The sequence below is a fragment of the Taudactylus pleione genome, unplaced genomic scaffold (genome assembly GCF_031769625.1).
Source record: "Taudactylus pleione unplaced genomic scaffold, aTauple2 ptg000914l, whole genome shotgun sequence".
NCBI classification, from domain to species: Eukaryota; Metazoa; Chordata; class Amphibia; order Anura; family Myobatrachidae; genus Taudactylus; species Taudactylus pleione.
Genome location: NW_028285315.1, coordinates 478,873 through 485,202, shown reverse-complemented (window position 1 = coordinate 485,202; position 6,330 = coordinate 478,873). Strand labels below are relative to the sequence as shown.

The 6,330-nt window shown below is 29.7% G+C and overlaps 1 non-coding gene across 1 annotated transcript; it reads left to right on the top strand.

Annotated features, from left to right (window-relative positions):
* Positions 1-1,680: 1,680 nt before the first annotated feature.
* TRNAR-UCG (transfer RNA arginine (anticodon UCG)) lies at positions 1,681-1,753 on the top strand. Its single transcript has one exon. It is a non-coding gene; the product is annotated as a tRNA-Arg (tRNA).
* The last annotated feature ends 4,577 nt before the right edge of the window (positions 1,754-6,330 follow it).

Below are 6,330 nucleotides of genomic sequence, written 5' to 3'. Positions count from 1 at the left end.
GTTAACTTGTTGGATTTTGGTAATCTGTGTTGCAAAGCAATTCTTTGACCAAATTGATACTATAATGGTTATTTGCATATTTGCATATAAAAATAACATCTCACATGTTTAGAAGGAATCAATGAAATCAGAACACCCATAGTTCAATGAGAAATTGCTCTAAAGCCTACATCCCTAATCTTTTCATAAAACTTTATAGCATGGCTATAGAAAAGTTAAGTTATTTCTCAGCTAAGTTAATGATTTAACAAAATCTAGGCTATGTGAAAGGTATACTTTGTAATGTTCACTCAAAATAAATCATTAAAATATGTTGCTGAATTTCATTTTGTAATTCATATGCAAGTTTTTCCAAAACATACCTCTAGAAAAAACATCTAAATTTTGAATGTTATACTTGAGGTTGCTATTACCACACCTTCCACAGGTTCAACATTTTATACATAGTTGGCTGCGTGGCCTAATGGATAAGGCGTCTGACTTCGGATTATAAGATTGAGGGTTCGAGTCCCTTCGTGGTTGAGGTTTTCTTTTCGATCACTATTTAAACTATTAATGAAATAAATGGATGACAATGTTGTAAAGAATGTACATTTCTAAATGTAAATCCTATAAGACAATAAATACAACATAAACAATGATGTGTATGATGTACATATAGTTACAGGTTTTTTAGATTTTAGGTGGATAGTAAAAGTTATCCTTTTGGAAAAGATAAGTATTTACCTGTTAACTTGTTAAATTTTGGTAATCTGCATTGCAAAAAATTCTTTGACCAAATTGATACAATAAAGGATATTTGCATATCTGCATATAAAATTTATATCTCACATATTTAAAAGGAATCAATGAAATCAGAACACCCATAGTCCAATGAGAAATTGCTATAAAGCCTACATCCCTAATCTTTTCGTAAAACTTTATAGCATGCATATAGAAAAAATAAGTTATCTCTCAGCTAAGTTAAGGATTTAACAAAATCTAGGCTATGTGAAAGTTATACTTTGTAAAGTTCACTCAAAATAAATCATTAAAATATGTTGTTGGATTTCATTTTGTAATTCATATGCAAGTTTTTCCAAAATATGCTTCTAGAAAAAACTTCTCACATGTTTAAAGGAATCAATGAAATCAGAACACTCATAGACCAATGAGAAATTGCTATAAAGCCTACATCCCTAACATTTTCATAAAACTTAAAAATCCTTTTGAAAAATGTAAGTGTTTACCTGTTAACTTGTTGGATTTTGGTAATCTGTGTTGCAAAGCAATTCTTTGACCAAATTGATACTATAATGGTTATTTGCATATTTGCATATAAAAATAACATCTCACATGTTTAGAAGGAATCAATGAAATCAGAACACCTATAGTTCAATGAGAAATTGCTCTAAAGCCTACATCCCTAATCTTTTCATAAAACTTTATAGCATGGCTATAGAAAAGTTAAGTTATTTCTCAGCTAAATTAAGGATTTAACAAAATCTAGGCTATGTGAAAGGTATACTTTGTAATGTTCACTCAAAATAAATCATTAAAATATGTTGTTGGATTTCATTTTGTAATTCATATGCAAGTTTTTCCTAAACATTCCTCTAGAAAAAACTTCTAAATTTTGAATGTTATACTTGAGGTTGCTATTACCACACCTTCCACAGGTTTGACATCTAAAACATAATTGACTGCGTGGCCTAATGGATAAGGCGTCTGACTTCGGATCAGAAGATTGAGGGTTTGAGTCCCTTCGTGGTTGAGGTTTTCTTTTCGATCACTATTTAAACTATTCATGAAATAAATGGATGACAATGTTGTAAAGAATGTACATTTCTAAATGTAATTCCTATAGGACAATAAATACAACATAAACAATGATGTGTATGATGTACATATAGTTACAGTTTTTTTAGATTTTAGGTGGATAGTAAAAGTTATCCTTTTGGAAAAGATAAGTATTTACCTGTTAACTTGTTCAATTTTGGTAATCAGTGTTGCAAAAAATTATTTGACCAAATTGATACAATAAAGGATGTTTGCATATCTGCATATAAAAATTATATCTCACATGTTTAAAAGGAATCAATGAAATCAGAACACCCATAGTCCAATGAGAAATTGCTATAAAGCCTACATCCCTAATCTTTTCATAAAACTTTATAGCATGCATATAGAAAAAATAAGTTATCTCTCAGCTAAGTTAAGGATTTAACAAAATCTAGGCTATGTGAAAGTTATACTTTGTAAAGTTCACTCAAAATAAATCATTAAAATATGTTGTTGGATTTCATTTTGTAATTCATATGCAAGTTTTTCCAAAATTTACTTCTAGAAAAAACTTCTCACATGTTTAAAGGAATCAATGAAATCAGAACACCCATAGTCCAATGAGAAATTGCTATAAAGCCTACATCCCTAATATTTTCATAAAACTTAAAAATCCTTTTGAAAAATGTAAGTGTTTACCTGTTAACTTGTTGGATTTTGGTAATCTGTGTTGCAAAGCAATTCTTTGACCAAATTGATACTATAATGGTTATTTGCATATCTGCATATAAAAAATACATCTCACATGTTTAGAAGGAATCAATGAAATCAGAACACCCATAGTTCAATGAGAAATTGCTGTAATGCCTACATCCCTAATCTTTTCATAAAACTTTATAGTATGCATATAGAAAAGTTAAGTTATTTCTCAGCTAAGTTAAGGATTTAACAAAATCTAGGCTATGTGAAAGGTATACTTTGTAATGTTCACTCAAAAAAAACATTAAAATATGTTGTTGGATTTCATTTTGTAATTCATATGCAAGTTTTTCCAAAACATACCTCTAGAAAAATCTTCTAAATTTTGAATGTAATACTTGAGGTTACTATTTCCACACCTTTCACAGGTTCGACAACTCCTACATAGTTGACTGCTTGGCCTAATGGAAAAGGAATCTGATTACAGATAAGAAGATTGAGGGTTCGAGTCCCTTCGTGGTCGAGGTCTTCTTTTCGATCACTATTTGAACTTTTCATGAAATAAATGGATGACAATGTTGTAAAGAATGTAATTACTATAGGAAAATAAATACAACATAAACAATGATGTGTATGATGTACACATAGTTACAGTTTTTTTAGGTTTTAGGTGGATAGTAAAAGTTATCCTTTTGGAAAATGTAAGTGTTTACCTGTTAACTTGTTTGATTTTGGTAATCTGTGTTGCAAAGCAATTCTTTGACCAAATTGATACTATAATGGTTATTTGCATATCTGCATATAAAAATTACTTCTCACATGTTTAGAAGGAATCAATGAAATCAGAACACCCATAGTTCAATGAGAAATTGCGCTAATGCCTACATCCCTATCTTTTTGTAAAACTTTATAGCATGCATATAGAAAAGTTAAGTTATTTCTCAGCTATGTTAAGGATTTTACAAAATATAGGCTATGTGAAAGGCATACTTTATAATGTTCACTCAAAATATATCATTAAAATATATTGTTGGATTTCATTTTGTAATTCCTATGAAAGTTTTTCCAAAACTTACCTCTAGAAAAAACTTCTAAATTTTGAATGTTATACTTGAGGTTACTATTACCACTCCTTCCACAGGTTCGAAAACTTCGAGATAGATGTCAATGTGGTCTAATGGATAAGGCGTCTGACTTCAGATCAGAAGATTGAGGGTTTGAGTCCCTTTGTGGTCGAAGTTTTCTTTTTGTCACTATTTGAAATCTTCAAACTCTGCATGAATTCAATGAATCACAAAGTTGTAAAGAATCTACATTTCTAAATGTAATTCCCATAGGAAAATAAATACAACATAAACAATGATGTGTATGACGTACACATAGTTACAGTTTTTTTAGGTTTTTGGTGGATAGTTAAAGGTATCCTTTTGGAAAAGGTAAGTATTTACCTGTTAACTTGTTCTATTTTGGCAATCTGTGTTAAAAACAATTATTTGACCAAATTGATACTATAATGGTTATTTGCATATTTGCATATAAAAATTACATCTCACATATTTAAAAGGAATCAATGAAATCAGAACACCCATAGTCCAATGAGAAATTGCTATAAAGCCTACATCCCTAATCTTTTCGTAAAACTTTATAGCATGCATATAGAAAAAATAAGTTATCTCTCAGCTAAGTTAAGGATTTAACAAAATCTAGGCTATGTGAAAGTTATACTTTGTAAAGGTCACTCAAAATAAATCATTAAAATATGTTGTTGGATTTCATTTTGTAATTCATATGCAAGTTTTTCCAAAATATACTTCTAGAAAAAACTTCTCACATGTTTAAAGGAATCAATGAAATCAGAACACCCATAGTCCAATGAGAAATTGCTATAAAGCCTACATCCCTAATATTTTCATAAAACTTAAAAATCCTTTTGAAAAATGTAAGTGTTTACCTGTTAACTTGTTGGATTTTGGTAATCTGTGTTGCAAAGCAATTCTTTGACCAAATTGATACTATAATGGTTATTTGCATATCTGCATATAAAAAATACATCTCACATGTTTAGAAGGAATCAATGAAATCAGAACACCCATAGTTCAATGAGAAATTGCTCTAATGCCTACATCCCTAATCTTTTCATAAAACTTTATAGCATGCATATTGAAAAGTTAAGTTATTTCTCAGCTAAGTTAAGGATTTTACAAAATCTAGGCTATGTGAAAGGTATACTTTGTTATGTTCACTCAAAATAAATCATTAAAATATGTTGCTGAATTTCATTTTGTAATTCATATGCAAGTTTTTCCAAAACATACCTCTAGAAAAAACTTCTAAATTTTGAATGTTATACTTGAGGTTGCTATTACCACACCTTCCACAGGTTCGACATCTTCTACATAGTTGACTGCTTGGCCTAATGGAAAAGGCGTCTGATTACAGATCAGAAGATTGAGGGTTCAAGTCCCTTCGTGGTCGATGTCTTCTTTTCGATCACTATTTGAACTCTTCATGAAATAAATGGATGTCAATGTTGTAAAGAATGTAATTCCTATAGGAAAATAAATACAACATAAACAATGATGTGTATGATGTACATATAGTTTCAGTTTTTTTAGATTTTAGGTGGATAGTAAATGTTATCCTTTTAGAAAAGATAAGTATTTACCTGTTAACTTGTTAAATTTTGGTAATCTGTGTTGCAAAAAATTATTTGACAAAATTGATACAATAAAGGATATTTGCATATCTGCATATAAAAATTATATCTCACATGTTTAAAAGGAATCAATGAAATCAGAAAACCCATAGTCCAATGAGACATTGCTCTAAAGCCTACATCCCTAATCTTTTTGTAAAACTTTATAGCATGCATATAGAAAAGTTAAGTTATTTCTCAGCTATGTTAAGGATTTTACAAAATCTAGGCTATGTGAAAGGCATACTTTGTAATGTTCACTCAAAATATATCATTAAAATATATTGTAGGATTTCATTTTGTAATTCATATGCAAGTTTTTCCAAAACATACCTCTAGAAAAAACTTCTAAATTTTGAATGTTATACTTGAGGTTACTATTACCACACCTTCCACAGGTTCGAGAACATCTACATAGATGACCATGTGGTCTAATGGATAAGGCGTCTGACTTCAGATCAGAAGATTGAGGGTTCGAGTCCCTTCGTGGTCAAAGTTTTCTTTTTGTCACTATTTGAAATCTTCAAACTCTGCATGAATTCAATGGATCACAAAGTTGAAAAGAATGTACATTTCTCAATGTAATTCCCATAGGAAAATAAATACAACATAAACAATGAAGTGTATGACGTACACATAGTTACAGTTTTTTTAGGTTTTTGGTGGATAGTAAAAGGTATCCTTTTGGAAAAGGTAAGTATTTAACTGTTAACTTGTTCAATTTTGGCAATCTGTGTTAAAAACAATTCTTTGACCAAATTGATACTATAATGGTTATTTGCATATTTGCATATAGAAATTACATCTCACATGTTTAGAGGGAATCAATGAAATCAGAACACCCATAGTTCAATGAGAAATTGCTCTAAAGCCTACATCCCTAATATTTTCATAAAACTTTATAGCATGCCTATAGAAAGTTAAGCAATTTCTCAGCTAAGTTAAGGATTTAACAAAATCTAGGCTATGTGAAAATTATACTTTGTAATGTTCACTCAAAATAAATCATTAAAATTTGTTGTTGGAATTCATTTTGTATTTCATATGCAAGTTTTATCAAAACATACCTCTAGAAAAAACTTCTCACATGTTTAAAAGGAATCAATGAAATCAGAGCACCCATAGTCCAATGAGAAATTGCTATAAAGCCTACATCCCTAATATTTTCATAAAAC